We start from the raw sequence: 17779 nt of genomic DNA, 5'->3' as shown, positions 1-17779 counted from the left end.
TTGAACTGAAGTGAACTGTAGTTTTGTTAAGTTAAAAACATCCACGCACAAGTTTGTTCACGAGATGTTGTTCATCTGAAAAAAAAAATTTCTCACTCGCAATTCGCAATCGCAACGCTCGAGTACGCCGTCTAGCGGGAGCCTGTAAATATCAGACATTAATTTATCACGTTTTCATTTAGTTCCATCAAAGTCATTGACAGAATCAGACGCCACTTTTTAGCAGCAAATAAGAAACAAAATTTCCCTAATCAAAAGGCCGAAGAACTTGAAAAAAATCTCCAGAATATTAGTAAATCTTTCAGGAACAGAACACGCCAAACATTTGAAGAAAAATTCCTCAGTAATTTTTAATTTCTATTATCAACAAACTTGCAACTGATGACTTCCGATTTCGGATACTGTTACAGATGTGTGTATTAAGGTAAAATGCATTTCTTCTGTCTTCAATTCATTACGAATTAAAGTGAAGTCAACATTGCTTTCGTCATTCCAGCGAATAAATATGAATTCAGAACATACAGAATTGTAATAGTTATAGCATATTCTTCTTCGTTATAGAATAGTGTATATTTCTGTATCCATATAATTCGGAAAGCAACAAAAAAATATTATCCAAGTTACTTGAAATAGTGCCATTTGTGCTGATTCTTAATAATATCGTTTTTATCGTTTTCTTGGTAAGTTTTTTTCAGCTTTGAAAGAATAAGTTCAATTAGAATTCAGCTATTCTGTTTTTAACTACATATTCAAATTCATATCAATTATAAAATTTTGCTGTGTAGTATGTTATCTAAAAGTAATGAAGGTATAAACTATGTATCTATTATTTGAGAATAAAGTTTTCAAACAAGGAACTTATCATTTTGGAATTCTCCGGGAATTATAAATCAGATAAGTGCAATGATTTTTACAATAAAAAATTTGCTTGTAAATATTTTTTTTTCATTTGATGATGGTTCTCTACAGAATGGTTTTTTACGTCTGATTAAGAACTATAAGAATAATAAAAAAAGAAACAATATGAAAGTTTTTATTTCAATGTAAAAAATTCTTAAAATCGTTTTCTTATCTTAAGAATTCTTTATTTTCCGTTTTTTAATTTATAATTTTTTGATAAAAATTGTTCTCAAAATACTTTTTTTGAAAAATTAAATGGTATAACATTATGTGTTTATGTCTACTTCTTGTATATTCCAATGTTTGAAGTAATATGATTCAGAAAAGTATGGAATAAAAATTCGGTACTTACGTATTAACGCCACCGCCGCTACAGATTTGGCGGTTTTTAAGTGACGCCAATCTACACTTAAAATTTTTGCGACAATTCATAAAATAAAACACTTTATTCAAAATCAAAATAGTCAATCGGATTTCGGTGGAAAATGAGCCGATATAGAGTTTAGCATAGATTCAAAACAATCATATCACCATATGAACTCTGATAAATAAGATTCCATAATATTATTTAAATAAAATTGCATCTTGTTTTGTTTTTGGCAAATCCCAAAGGCGAATTATCGTAGCACTAAAAGTGGCGACACAAAAGAATTGTTTTTTTTTGTTTTTGTTTCGTCAGCTTTCTTTATTTTACGTTTCTTAGTTTCTAAATAATGACTTTCATTGAAACTTGAAATTTTTTGATAAAAATTGTTGTCAAAAAACTTTGTTTACAAAATTAAATTTCATAAAATTATGAGGCTTATGTATACTTTTTGTTCATTTTAATTTTTGAAGTAATATGATTCTTAAAACTATAGAATGTAAAGTTTAAATGGGCCTTTCATGTTGTATCGTTAAATTTAGTAATACTATTTCTCGGGCATTAGGTTTTAACTCTTATAAGAATATACATATTTTTTTCTGTTAATGTACAAATATTTTTCCGATGTGTTTTGGATATTCCTTCTCTAATAAAAAGAGATACCATTTTGTTTTCGGTTGTACAAGAAAGAACATCAAGCATTTTTCTTTTTTAAATTTAATAAGCCACATTAAAGAAGGAACATTGCAATGCTACACGCTACATTAACGACGTCTCCAGAGTAACTGAATGACGGTTCATTTAGAAATCGCAGGTATGCGTCTCATACAACAACGCCCCCTATAGTTCGTTGCGATCGCGAATCGTCGGCGAGATATGCTTTTTTATTTTATGTATTATTTAATTTTAATTACATTAAAATCTAATATTTTGGATTAATTATTATTTCATGCCTGCTGCATAGAAGACAGGATTGGACTTCGTGTTCCGGTCTGAACCTGTAATACCCAACACTGATTCTTTTAAGGTTAAACGTCACTTTCCTCGATTTTCACTATACTTACCATTGAAGTGGAAAATTGAATTTCGGTCCTGAATTCACCTTGGTTGAATATATATATATATATCTTTATATATATATTTCTTCTGTGCATGTGTTTGTCACTGAACTCCTCCTAAACGACTGGACCGATTTAAATGAAATTTTCTGTGTACCTTCAGAAGGATTCGAGAATGGTTTATATCTAATTTTTTTTCATTTATTGGACATATTTAACGTATATTTTAAATATATCTTTATTTAATCGTATTCGGATCCAAACTAGACATAGAAACATAATAAATCAAAAATAATATTCACGCACGTTGCAACAAATCATATTAAACTCTAATACTTATGCATGCCCTTAAAAGAAGAGCATCAAATATATTTGCAAGTATGTGAATAAAGGCAATGATATAGCAGTATTTCGAGTTGAAAAAACCAATGTGACTGCTCTTCCAGTGAATAACAACGACGAAATAACGCTCTACCAAATAGGCCGGTTCATCAGCTCCAATGAAGCTGTTTGGCGTATCTTAGGTTTCCCAATTAATGAACGGGATCCAACCGTTATTCATTTAGCCGTCCATCTTGAAAACGGTCAGAGTGTATATTTCACGAACGAGACAGCGATTGACAGAGCTATAAATCCACCAAAAACTACACTCGCCAAATTTTTTAAATTGGGTAATCGTACGGATGCTTTTGGCGTCTTTGCACGGACATTACTCTACTCAGAAGTACCACCCTATTTCACATGGGTTCAAAAAAATGGACACCCCTCAAGCAAGGCACACCGGTTGATGCATGTCCCGGTTTATTCAAATCAAACGCCTTGGGGAGAGTATTTACAGTCAATCCAAGGCAGACTGAGTGCATTTATTTTCGACTGTTGTTGGTTAATGTCACCGGCTCATTGTCATTTCAAGATATACGTAAAGTCGATGGACATCAGCAGCCAACGTATAAAGATGCATGCCTCCTTGCACTGGGCTTGCTGGAAGACGACAACCAGTGGGAATGTATGCCTGCTGAAGCAGCATTGAACTGTACTACAAAGCAAATTCGTCTACTATTCGCTATAGTATTAACTATATGTTTACCGGCCCGAATGGAAACGTTAGGGAATAATCACAAAGATTCGATGACTGATGATATACTGTAGCAACATCGCACACGTTGCAACGATCTAACGATAACATTCAGCGATGCTATGTACAATTAAGCACTGATTGTTATTGAGGATCTTTGCATTATTATTGCCAACTTGCTTCTCAGTCATTTCGGTATGCTTTCGCCAAATCGAAGTGCATCTGATTTATTAAACAATGACATGAATCGTGAACTTCAATACATTACGGTAGAAATGGCAGCGATTGTTACTCGCAATGTTCCACTGATGAATGAGGAGCAATAGAACATTTATGACCGCATTATGCTTGTAGTTTTGTCAGGACAAGGTGGATTTTGTTTTGGATGCAACAGGTGGAACTGGCAGAACATTTATTGTTTCGCTAATTCTCGCTGAAATATGATCAAATAATAGCATCGCGTTGGCCGTTGCATCATCTGACATTGCGGCAACTTTATTGGATGGAGGCAGAACAGCTCATTCAGAATTTAAGCTGCCACTAAATATTCAAAACAACCCAGACGCAGTGTGCAACATAAAAAAGCAATCGTCTATGGCCACAGTGTTAAAACACTGTAAAATTATCATCTGGGATGAATGCACAATGGCACACAAACATTCGCTTGAGGCGTTGAATAGGACATTGAAAGATATAAAGAACAATGACAAATTATTTGGCGGCACTCTGCTACTCCTTTCAGGTGATTTCAGACAAACACTTCCAGTCATTCCGCGTTCAACGTATGCTGATGAGATCAATGCTTGCTTGAAATCATCTCCACTGTGGTATAATGTTGAAAAAGTTCAACTAACAGTAAATATGCGAGTCCAAATGCTTCAGGATCCATCTGCTGAAACATTCTCAAAACAATTGCTAGATATCGGTGATGGAAAAGTTACCAAGGATGAGACAGGATGCATAAAATTACCGGAGGATTTCTGCACAATCATTGATTCAAAAGATGCTCTCATTAACCATATATTTCCCGATTTACACACGCAATACATTAATCATGAGTGGCTTGCAGAAAGGGCGATTTTAGCAGCAAAAAATGTGGACGTCAGCGAATTGAATCTGTAGATGCAGCAGTTATTGCCAGATAACTTGGTGACATGCAAATACGTTGATGCAGTTTGCGATCCCATTGAAGCTACAAATTTTCCAACAGAGTTTTTAAACTCATTGGATTTTCCTGGCATATCACCGCATAATTTAGTGCTCAAAGTTGGATCTCCGGTTATTTTGCTTCGTAATTTGAACCCACCTTGGCTGTGCAACGGCACGCGATTAGTCATTAAAAAATTAATGAACAACATCATCGAAGTCATTATTTTAAATGACAAATTCCGGGATGAAAGTATATTACTTCCACGAATCCCTATCATGTGCCAATCCCTATTATGCCCCCTATTATGTCCCCACAGATGTACCAATTCAATTTAAACGCATTCAGTTCCACAGTAGATTGGCATTCGCAATGATAAGGCCAAACAATGTCAGTTTGCGTTTTAGATTTGAGCACACCATGTTTTTCACACAGATACGTGGCATGCTCTCGAGTGGGCAAACCATCCAGTTTATTTATGTTAGCTAAAGATGGAATGACAAAAAATGTTGTACACTCCATTGCACTAAGAGATTAATATTGTTGACTAATATTTTCAGAATTCGTTGTATATATAATTTATAAAAAAAAGTTGCAATAAATTAAAAAAAATTATTATTTGGTGTGTTGTTACTTTCACATTTCGTCATCGTTCACAGCGCTCCATGCCTCTTCCACTCATATACCCCATACGCACACATTTACAATAAATAAGATATATTTTCATACTCTAGAAATAATTCATATGGCAAAACATCGTTTGCCGGGTCAGCTAGTATATATATATATATGTAATAACAGTGCTACAACCCTGTTATCAGTGTTGTATTTAGCTTGAAATAATTGCAGTCATAGGCCATCAGACGTTCTAAGCAGGTTTATTTAAATGTAGGCTGGTATTGATAGCAGTTCACGTCCCCACTCCTGCAAAGGAGGGGGAGTGGACAAGACTCCGGACAATTCCGGAACAGGTTATCAGGATCACATCATGATGGAAAGGACACGCAAAACTATGCGTTCTTACGTTTTATACCAACACAGATTTGAGGTAAAAGGGCACACTTCGTACATTCCTTGTAACCTTACGCATTAAGAAAATCATTTCTGCTTCCTTATATGGAAGTGAAAAAGGGAACGATTCTAAAAATAACTCTTCCTTTGAAATATAAATCTATTTATATTTCAATGGTATGTTTTCAGCCTTGAATTCCCAAAATAGAATCTCTCTACGCTTATTCTTTAACAAGGACATTTTATGAAAAAGAAAGAGTTTTAATTCTTTTATTAATACAAAAGTATTTAATTTTTGTATTACATCCCCCCCCAAAAATAATTTTTGGTAAGCCAAAATAAAAAAATTTAGAATACTTTAAATTTAAAATTTTTAGGTTGGTACGAGTGTTTCTTTTTCCGTACTACAAACAACATCTTTTCAATTATGATAAGAAGAAATATTATTTATAATGACAAAAATATGAAAAACATGATTATGCAATTTATCTATTTAGTAACTAAACAGAAAGAAAAATTAAACATTTATATAACTAATCTACTAAAATTGTCAAAAATTTTTCACACAAAAATATACAAAATTTTTATGCAAATTAACTGGACAACAAGTGTCATTTAATCAGAATTTAAGATTCTGTGTGGTTAAAAGGGGTTATTTACTTGATGAAATATAACTATTCTACTAAAATTTTCAAAAATATTCAAATTTTTTATGCAAATGAACTGGACAACAAGTGTCATTTTTAGAATTTAATTTCAACTTTTGTGGCTTGTGATATTTCCTAAGCTTTGATACATGTACTATTTCAAAATTTTGTTTACTTAAATTTCTTTTCATCTATTTTGTTTTTAGAATCAGTTTCTTGGTCATTCTTTCTTTTTCCTATTTTTCCTCTCATTTTTTGTTTTTGTTATTGTTACCCTTTACATATTTTTTCGTCGATATTAATCTGATAATGAACGCAATCATTACCTAGATCTATCTTCGAATCATTTGAACTTTTTGGACATTCTTTCCTTCTATTTTTTGATGTTTACTTTTACTGAAACATCCTTAACATTCATTTTTTCGATGCTTATTTTTTTTTTAAACATCATTCTTTTCTTTTTTCGATGTTTACTTTTTTTAAACATCTTTTTCACCATTTTTAACCTTAACATATTGAGAATTCTGCTGTCTAATGTGCAAAGATAAGTTGTCACTTTTAGAATTAGCAGAGATGATCAGTCTCTTACCAAATAGAGTAACAACTGGCCCGACACAATCAATAAACAAACAAAAATCCCTGCAAGTCTACAACCCTACTAAAGCATATGGTAAATCAGTATCAAGTATAAAACTTTGCTGAGTTAAAACTTTCGCCTATCGTAAAAAGGGAGACTCACAAATTTTGTTAAGTGTTATCTGTCCTTTTGTTTGGGTAACCTTAAGTTTTCACATTTTTAAAATAGGAATATTTAGTTTTGACCAAGTCCGAAAAAGTAAAAGAATTACAAATGTCTTTAAGTTTATTTGAAAACTCTTCATTGTTTGGTTCAAAAGAAAGTTTTGAAAAATTTAACTTTTTATGAGGTTAAATCTTGAAAAATCATTAGGAAACAAAAGTTTAAAAACTTAATTTAGTTTGCCGTCACTATTTTAATTGACGTTTGAACCACATCTATTTATTTAAAAGAACATTTTAGATGCACGATAAAAACAGTATTATATCATAATTTAAAAAAAAAACAATATAAACACTAGAAATGCAATCTAATCATTAATAATATACTATTGAATTATTCATAATAAAAGGTTTAGAGCAAGGCTCAATAAAATATGAACAACCTACTCTCCAACGCCGACCTTCATCAATTTCGCTGAAGAGAAGAAAAAAACTATATCACTTTTTTTTTATTATTTTTCTTTCGCGCGCTTAAATCGTAGCAATTCATGAATATTCATGATTAAGATTCGCGCACATTCTTTTTTGTTTTCACAACTTGAGCAGTAAGAATAGTAGGATCACTCGGTGTCGAATCACTACCATGGATGATGTTTCTTCCAACTTAGAGGCACTATGGAACTGTAGGATCATCAGATGGGATACTTTCACTGGTTGCAGGGGACAATCTCCAGCCAACGTCTCTTCTGAAAACGGCGAGGGAAAATCGCCCTTCCTTCCTTCAACGTTTTTTTCACTGCCGATTTTTTTCTCCTCTGGGGGTGATGGAAAATTTCCACGAAGCAGTCAGCCTCCGTTACGCTTAGTTCCAGAGATAGAAAATCTTCAATTTCCTCCAAAGGTTTCCTCAGCAAGCAACTATGCTGCCGACTTGTAATAACAGGGCTACAACCCTGTTATCAGTGTTGTATTTAGCTTGACATAATTGCAGTCATAAGCCATCAGAAACTCTAAACAGGTTTATTTAAATGTAGGCTGGTATTGATAACAGTTCACGTCCCCACTCCTGCAAAGGAGGGGGAGTGGACAAGACTCCGGACAATTCCGGAACAGCTTATCAGGATCACATCATGATGGAAAGGACACGCAAAACTATGCGTTCTTACGTTTTATACCAACACAGATTTGAGGTAAAAAGGCACACTTCGTACATTCCTTGTAACCTTACGCATTAAGGAAAATCATTTCTGCTTCCTTATAAGGAAGTGAAAAAGGGAACGATTCTAAAAATAACTCTTCCTTTGAAATATAAATCTATTTATATTTCAATGGTATATTTTCAGCCTTGAATTCCCAAAATAGAATCTCTCTACGCTTACTCTTTAACAAAGACATTTTATGAAAACGAAAGAGTTTTAATTCTTTTATTAATACAAAAATATTTAATTTTTGTATTATATATATATATATATATATATATATATATATATATATATATATATATATATATATATATATATATATATATATATATTTGAATTACCAAATTGTGGGAGAAATAATTTCACACTTTTTTACCTGACTCGGTTGTTGTATGGACTTGGAACTAATAAAATAAGGTGAGGAGCATTTAGACATCTCACAAATCAGCTAGAACTTGCCAAACTTTACTGGAATCGGAGATAAACTTAGAAAATTGAATTATACCTCGAAAACACTGAAACACTGCGCACACACGAATCGATATACACACACTATTTATTTCCTCAAAGCTCAAAAAACAACAATTACATTGAGATGTGCAAAGCGCCACCTGTGGACTGTATAATTAAGCATACCGCCCCCCTTGAAACACGGAGGGGTTTCAAAATTTATGAATTTAGTAACTTAATTTAGCAACATACTAATTAACTTCAATTGACAATAAAGTACACTTCTAAATTAATGAAATTAAGTAACTGGATTTACAGATTAATAGATGACTTCTACAATGATAGAAGAAAAATTAGGCATAATTACAAATGCTCAAGTGTTTATAGGAAGTGGACACAGTTTTATAATTGGTCTCACAAGGTCACCAGTGTGAGCTTTTAACTAAACCACACGAACTTTATCGTCCTTACCAGGGAATTTTTCCGTGACCTTCCGTAACTTCACTGTAGTGGGGGTTTGTCGTGTTTGATTAAAGCAAGATCTCCGATGTCAAGGTTCTTTTGAGAGATGCGCCACTTCGACCTTGATTGTAGCAATATCAAGTACTCTGAAGACCATCTATTCCAGAAATGTTGGGTCATTTTTGTAAGCAATCGCCAACGGTCGCAGTGGCGGATGTCGTCTGGAACCGTAGGTTGTGGAATAGCTGATGCCTTTCCTATCAGGAAATGTCCTGGCGTCAGAACAGACGGATCATCTGGACTGATAGATAACGCACATAGTGGTTTGGAGTTAAAACATGCCTTGATTTGGTTTGACAGCGTGGCCAGTTCCTCGAAGGTGAGATTAGCATCTCCAACAACTCTTTTCAAATGAAATTTCAACGATTTCACTGTAGCCTCCCAAATGCCTCCGAAGGAGATGGAGGATTTAAGTGAAAGGCGATGTTGTCTGTTACCAGGAATTGATGAAGGCCGTCTTCCTTTATAAACTGCCGGAACTCCTTTCTGAGCTCTTTGATAGCTCTGTAGAAATCGGTTCCTTGATAGCAGAAGGTATCTAAAGGTCTACATCTGCGTGCCACAAATCTTTTTAAGCAAATCAATAAATGCTTTTGAGGTTAAGTCGATGACGACTTAAACGATGAATTGCCTTCATTGCGAGGCAGACGAAGGCGCATATGTAGCACTTAATATTGCGGCTGCCTCTTTACTTGGAGCTCCGTATCAAGAATTAGCCGGCGAAATCAAGACCAATTAGTTGGAATATAGAAGAGGGACAAACTATGGACTCTGGAAGATCTCCCATGATTCGTTCGGCGAGCCTTGGACGATTTCTGAAGCATGGGATACATCTTATCGCCACTCTTCTAACTGCATCTTTGGCTGAAGGAATCCAAAATGTTTCTCTGAGAGCTGCTTGGAGAAGTTGCGGATCGGCATGAGGAAGTTTCAAGTGATAATCAGTGATAAGTAAGTTCACAACATGGTCGATTTTAGGAAGCAGGATGAGATGCTTTTTTGATTCTGGAAGCATCGTATTTTTCATGCTACCACCGACGCGAATTATTCCGGAATCACCGTAGAATGGAGTCAAGGGAATAAGCTTGTTATTCTAAGGAAGCTGCTTACCTATTGAAAGATAGGAGAAAATGATCGTGTTGGATGAATTTTACAATTCTCTTCTCGGCTTAATGCAATTCTACCGCTGTTAAGAAAGGCTTATTTCTTTTATCTGCTGCAACAGAACAGTTCTTCAGAAATCTTAAACAATAGGCAACTATTCTTTTCAGCTTGTTCCAAAACGAAAATTTTTGAACTCTGCCTTGAAAGTAGCATCAACCACATTCAGCATAATCAGCTTGGATGTCCTTTTGGCTTCGACAGACATGTTTTCTTGTAATTGTGAATCATCCTCAAACCTTCCATTAGGAAAAGTAGAACTATTTAACCAATCAAGTCCGTTGAACCACAAGTCGCACTTTTCTAGTTTAGTTGGGGTTATCCCTCTCGTTCCACAATCAGCAGGATTCTTCAAACCACTCACGAAGTTCCAGTGCACGTTAGGAGTCAGCTCTTGAATTCGTGTTACTCGATTAGCTACGAACGGTTGCCATCTTCTTGGTTCGGACTTCAACCATGCCAGCGTGATCTTGGAATCAGACCATGCAAAGGTCTCAGTGATTGAAACAGTTAGCGTTGGCAAGGTAGCTTGTAACAAATTGGCCAGAAGTAGGGCAGAACAGAGTTCCAGTCGAGGTAGAGACTGTGGTTTCACTGGAGTGACACTTGTGTTGGAAGTTAGCAGTCTAGATGTCACGGCTTGGTTTGCATCCTTAGAACGAATGTATATAGCTGCACAGTAGGCCTTCTCTGAAGAATCACAGAATCCGTGTACTTGTACGTTTGTAGCCGGTGGAATAAGTATATAGCGTGGAATCTTGATATTTGTAAGTAGAGGAAGCTGTTTTTGAAATAATCTCTATTGCCTTGCCAGAGAGTCTGGTAGCTCCTTATCTCAGCCTAGATGATGACTACACACCTCTTGGAAAAAGATTTTCGAAGTGATAACTGTAGGTGCCAACCAGCGTAAGGGGTCAAAGATTTTGTCGACTTCGGAAAGTACCTTGTGTTTAGTCCATACGTCACTCTCATTGACCCTGATGGTAAAGGTGAACTTGTCAACATCTGAAAGCCAAGCGATTCTCTGAATCTTGACACCCATTAGCGTAGAGAAAATCCTACTCTTTTCATCATTTCCTGCAGCTCGGACACCAGTTGAATGGCTCCCTCCTTTGTTACACTCCCGCTCAGCAAATCATCAAAGTAAAAATGACAAAGGGTAGCTCTTGAAGCGTCTGGATATTTTTCTTGTTCATTTATGGTAAGCTGTTGTAAGGTTCTCGTGGAGAGGAATGGTGCTGAGGACGTACCGTACGTAACGGTAATTAGATGATATTCTTTTATTTGTTCGGTAGGAGAATTCCTCCAAAGAATTCTTTGCCAGTCTACGTCTTTCTTGTGAATTTTAATCTGGCGGAACATCTTTTCAACATCAGCGCAAATGGCTTCACTGAAAAGTCGAAACTGGATGAGAATAGGAAAAAGTTCTGGCTGCACTCTTGGACCAACCAGGAGCAGATTGTTGAGAGAGAGTACGGATGAAGTTTTATTGGAAGCATCAAAGACTACACGAAGTTTTGTTGCGCAGCTAGTGTCTCTGATAACTCCATGGTGAGGAAGGTATAAACGTTTGATCTTATTAATGTCAGAGTCCGGAATCAGTTCCATGTGATTTAAATCAAGGTATTCCTTCATGAATTTTCGACAGAGGTTGTATTTCTCAGGATAAGAAAAAAGATGGCGTTCCGCGCTGATTATCCTACGAATTGCATTTTGGTTTGAATTACCTAACAGGGTGAGAGAAGTGTGAAACGGCAACCTTACTGTGTATCTACCCTTCTCATCCCCAGAATGTGTCTTTACGAAATTATCTTCACAAGCCTCTTCTAAAGAAGTTAAGGGTTTGACGCATGGTACAGAATATAATTCCCAGAATTTATTGATTAGAAGATCCGATACTAACTGAATATGATTGACATGTAGAGAATTTTGACCACCAGAATTTGTCGTACCACCAATTATCCAACCCAGTTCTGAACGAATGGCAAATGACTTATCCTTACCTAACGATAATGCTTGACCCTTTAGCGAAGGAAAAGTAAGGTCAACACCAAGGAGTACATCAATCGGAGCACTTTTGTAAAATGCTGGATCAGCCAGAGAAATATCCCCCAAATAATTCGGGCATTGAGGAATCTAAGTCGTGATGGGGAATTATACCTACAATTTTGCTAATCACATAGACGGATGCATGAAAAGAATTTTGAGATGAAGAATGTGAGGTTAATTGGATCTCAGCAAGGCCATTTGTACGCGTATTGGATTCGCCCAAACACAAAATGCGAACATTGACCTTTTCCTTTTGCAAGTCCAACAATACACTCATTTGTAATAAGCGAATACACTCTTTTTTTTCTTTAACACAGCCTCCATTACCATTAGAATATAGCAAGAAAAATTATTTTATTAAAACCAAAAACGATCAAACACAGCTGTTTACAAAAGACCAACTGTCTAGCCCAACAAGAATGATTCTACTTGCGCCGGTGAACGGGGGGAAATGGAAAATTGCAAAAAGAATTACAGCGGAATAATACAAAAAGAGAACAATAATAAAAGGGAAAGGAACAACGAAACAGTGTTTTTGTAAATTATATTACAGGAATGACAATGGCAGAATACATCAGTAATTTAGAACGTAAGTATAATCAATCAATCAAATAAGTAAATAAACTCATTTAAGCAAAGTAAATAACCACAATTAAGCAGATTAAACTCTTTTGAATACACTGGAATTTGAAATATTACACTTCGAACATTTCGTTCGTTTTAAAGCTTGGCATATACAACTAAAATTCGAATTTTACTTTTTTATTGAATTTTGACAATATATTTTTAAAAAAAATATTTGCCGAAACAACGACAAGCCAGGAGTTTTGAATTACAATATCTCAGCTGGTCTCCGGCTAGATTCGACCAAATGATGTGCCAAACGGTGGGAATAAGAGTGTTTCAGATTTTTTTACCTGACTCGGTTGTTGTGTGGACTTGGAACTAGTAAATTAAGGTGAGGAGCATTTAGACATCTCACAAATCTGCTGGAACTCGCCACACTTTACTGGAATCGGAGATGAACTTAGAAAATTGAATTATACCTCGAAAATATATATATATATATATATATATATATATATATATATATATATATATATATATATATATATATATATATATATATATATATATATATATATATATATACAGTGAAACCTCTCGGTAAGGGCCACCTGTCGTTCCATTGAAAATTGGCCCTTATGAGGGGTGGCCCTTAAATGGGGGTGATCAAAAAATAAAATGAGGAAATCAAAATTTATGTAGAAAAAAACTGTTTATTAAAATTTTAAGTTTTTATACATGTTTAAAAAATTTCAATTGATGTTTGTTTACTTTTTACAATTTTTTCGCAAACAATTTCAGTTTCTAATGATTCCTTAACTCTATAAAACAAATTAGTTAAATTCTCATCATTTATTAATGGATTGGAATATCAGTTTATTTACTTCTATTAGCGTTTCTTGGTTTGATAAATATGGCACGGGGGACTCATTCTCATTATCTGAATCAGACTGAACTCCTGAAAAAATTGAACAAATAAGTTTAAAAAAAATATATATTGTATTTTTTTAAAACTTAAAACAATATAATTTTTGAGAAATTTTTTTAAAAAAAATGACCTTTATTGGAGGTAGTCAGGAAAATGTGGCCCTCTAATGGGAGGAAAATTAACATCATGTCTATGGGGAAAATTTTCGTTCCTTAAAATATTGGCCCTTAATAGAGGTGGCCTTTAGGAGAAGTTTCACTGTATATATATATATATATATATATATATATATATATATATATATATATATATATATATATATATATATATATATATATATATATATATATATATATATATATATATATATATATATATATATATAATACGCATTTTGTTAGGTATTTTAAATAATTACTATTAAAAGTTGCATCTGTTACATCAGAGAGGGATTAAAAAAATATAGAGTTGAATGTCATCATACGATGCATGTAACTTCTTCACCGAAGAACATTTGTTACTATATTGCAGATAAAAAAATACTAGTCACTTTATAATTCAAAGATAAATTTATACAATGATTTTTATTAATGTAGAAGCTTTATAAATCTTTACTCATGAGTAAAAATACACACTTTTATGCAATGAGATTTACTTATTTACCTATGGATGTAAATTTACCCACATGCAAATTAATAACCAAGCTATCTTAAAAGATATTCGAAAAATTCAACAAATCTTATAGTGGCTATTCTCCTAAGATTATCCCTAAGTATTTCTTAAGAGCATATTAAAAGCGTTTATAAGTTGCATTTATGCTCTCATGTTTAGGGAATAAATTTCCCCACTCGTATAAGAAGAATTTATAACTTTATTTTTAAAAATGAAATTTTATCCTTTTTGAATATTAAAATGAAGTACTTTAAGCTGCTGAAAGAAAATATGTTTGACGATCTTAAAAGGAAACCACAAAAGCACCAGAGACCATATGAGGCAGGAAATTTCAAAAAGGAATAAAAATTTATTGCATTTAAAGCACGTAAACTTTTCATTGGTTGCTTTTAATAATAAAATAGAGAGAGAGCATATTTATTTAATAATCTTCATTATATATTATGATAAGTAACTTCTAATACTTGTCTCACATGAAAGACAAACTTGACTTTTGCCTCTGGAGTTTAATTTTCAGCAATAGTTTTAAAATTTCAGGAGCGCGATGAAACCTTAACATTGTTCAGTTTTGCTGCAAATTTAATATAGAGCCAAGTGGAATCATGCTGTTCTGAAAATTTAAGATTGATTACACTGTACTAGGGCTCAAACACATTTAAATTGAACAACTTTCAACAAATTTGTATGATATTATCCCTAAAATACCGATATTGTCAACGTTAAGTCAATTTTTATATTATTAAGAGTCTTAATGTTGTGTAATTTCTCAGTTCTTCCCATGTTTCATCTTTTTATTACCATAGTTTCGGCAAACTTTGCTTGTCTAAGAGGTCTATATCATATCTAAGAGGTCGTGGGTTCGATCACCGTCTGTCAAAGACTCTCCGTGTGGTAAATGGTGACTGATGTACGTTAAATCTGTCGAGTCATAAAGTCCTTCATGCTCCCTATACAAATCAAACCTCTGGGGGTACTGATCCAGGAGTTTCCTCGTCTTCTTTATTGGTTCAAAATTACAAGGCTACGGAGTTGAACATTAGTAGTCGTAAACCCAAAATTGAGTCGGCTGTTCTACGACGGTTCTAAAATAAAATAATATGCCCATTACCGAGCGACGATGGCTCAGGGAATAGAGCGTTCACATTCCAGTGAGGTGAACCGGTTTCGAAACCCAGCGATGGTTGGTCGATATGAACTCCCCATCCGGCTTGCACCGACCACAGTGCTGATGTAAAATATCCTCAGTGATATGCAGATCATGGGTTAGAGTCCCCTTGCCGTCAGGCTTACTTTTTTATCACTGCAACAAACTTCTTACTGATACGCGAGGGGGGAGTAAGCAAGATTAGACAAACACATGGTAACGGAGAAGGAGAAAGTGTGATGACAGAGAAAATCACGTAACTTCGAGATACCTTTTCTGTTTACGAAAGAGTGTAACAGATGCTTCTTACATTGTAATTTAACTTAGTGAAGCTTTAAATATATAAATAAACTGCTTGATAATTTATAAAATATTTGACTAAAATCGAAGTTCAAATAAACATTTATACAAAAACAAAACTATATTTTTATCTTTTATGAAACTCTATTTTGAGAGTAGTTGCTTTAATAAAACGCCACTTAATGTTACCTCAATTTCTTTTTGAGGGAACTGATATCAATTCCTTATGTTTCAGATCCGCCCCTTTGATTAAAATATAACCATTTATGCAGTTAGTGCGTGGGTAGCAGTAGTTATGGAAATAGCTTCATCAATCTTAGTAATTTGTGATCGGCTGGAAAAGATGACTGCCATCTTCAGAATCAGCAAAAGATATAAATTTGATTTCCCGATGTTTTTATATATCTTTGCAGAAACTTCTACACAACTCATATTGCAGACAGCAGGTATTGTGTTATTTTATACCTATGATGCTAATGTTTCATTGTTTCCCGTTTACAAGGGTTAGTTATATAAGATTGTTAATAACCCCAGACAATAGAAAGAAAAATGAAAAAAATATTTAAGAATTTCTGTTTATATATTTTTTTAAATTTTTGTTTAGTATCTATGGAGACAACAGTAAAATTAGACTGTGTAAGGAATAGTTATTGTTACGTATGAAAACAAGAAAAATATACACTATAGCTATTTGTTAACTTACATATCCAATTTTATTTGTTTTTAGTTTATTTAGTTTATATTTGATTTTGGTTTATTAAGTTTATATTTGCTTTTAGTTTATTTAGTTCATATATTTTTTTAAAATTTTTGTTTTGTAAATGAAACAACTATAAAAAGATTCAACTGTGTGAAGAACAGTTACTGTTAGGTATGAAAACAAGAAAACTATACACAATTGCTATTTGTTAATTTACATAACTACTTTTATTTGTTCTTAGTTTATTTAAATGATTACGTTTTGTTAATTTTAGTTTTATTTACATGATTGATTTTATTAGTTTAAAGTCTGTTTACATCATTACACTGTAAAAAATCTGGGTAAGTGCTTAACCAACACTTTGTACAAAGTTGCTATTTGCACCATGAATTGGTTAAATGAAAAATTGTTTTATTTAGGTTGTGCCATAAATTGGTAAATATGATCGAGAAATACGTTCATGGCGCAATCGATTGCACCAAACTTTCGTACGAGGAGAGGCACAAGCTTTAACTGTGAACCACAACTTTTTTTGTAACTGTTGACTAATGGCCGATTTTGTTGTTGAAGCTTGCATCTAATGCAAGTTGTCTTTGAAATCGTCGATTTTCTTGAAGGTAAGTAAGCTTTTCTTATTTATTTGCATTAACTACAGTTCATTCCTTTCATATCATCTTTAAAAATTTTGTTGTCTGTTCTGAAAGAGTTAGTTTCCTATTTCTTCTAGGAAACTATATTCTTTGTATGACTAATTAAATATTTTAAAATCTATATTCGTTCTTTTTCAGTAAATAAGGAGATACATCCATTTAATGCACACAGAAAGTGCAATGCCAGTGACAAACAAAGAGTAAATACAGCAATCTTAAGCAGCATAGCTTTCCGCCAAATTTAAGGCTGGTGAAAAATATCGAAATACCGAACAAAAAAATATCGTATATACTTTTTGTTAGGATTAAAACTTTTTATCAATATCTATTCTTCTGTTTCTATTTTCATGTTATGCATGGCTCATTTTCGTTTGTAATGTCACATAATCACGCAAATTTTTTGTATATACATTCTTAGATGCCTTTGTTGTAAACTTTTCAAAGCGAATTATACTTCCGTTCAAATTTCAAATTAGCACTACAAATAAAGACGG

The 17779-nt window shown here is 33.6% G+C and overlaps 1 long non-coding RNA gene across 1 annotated transcript in view; it reads left to right on the top strand.

Moving 5' to 3' along the window:
* LOC139425982 (uncharacterized) overlaps window positions 1–17252 on the top strand; it is a 134413-nt gene extending 117161 nt beyond the window's left edge. The window contains exons 2-3 of the long non-coding RNA XR_011637192.2: window positions 16171–16381; window positions 17055–17252. This is a non-coding gene — a long non-coding RNA (uncharacterized LOC139425982). The remainder of the gene's footprint in view (window positions 1–16170; window positions 16382–17054) is intronic.
* Window positions 17253–17779: the final 527 nt, after the last annotated feature.

The sequence above is a fragment of the Parasteatoda tepidariorum genome, chromosome 7, assembly GCF_982258835.1.
Source record: "Parasteatoda tepidariorum strain Cologne lab strain chromosome 7, Ptep-v5.0, whole genome shotgun sequence".
Classification (NCBI taxonomy): Eukaryota; Metazoa; Arthropoda; class Arachnida; order Araneae; family Theridiidae; genus Parasteatoda; species Parasteatoda tepidariorum.
Note: the sequence above shows the minus strand (reverse complement) of the source record. Positions and strands in the feature narration are given on the sequence as shown.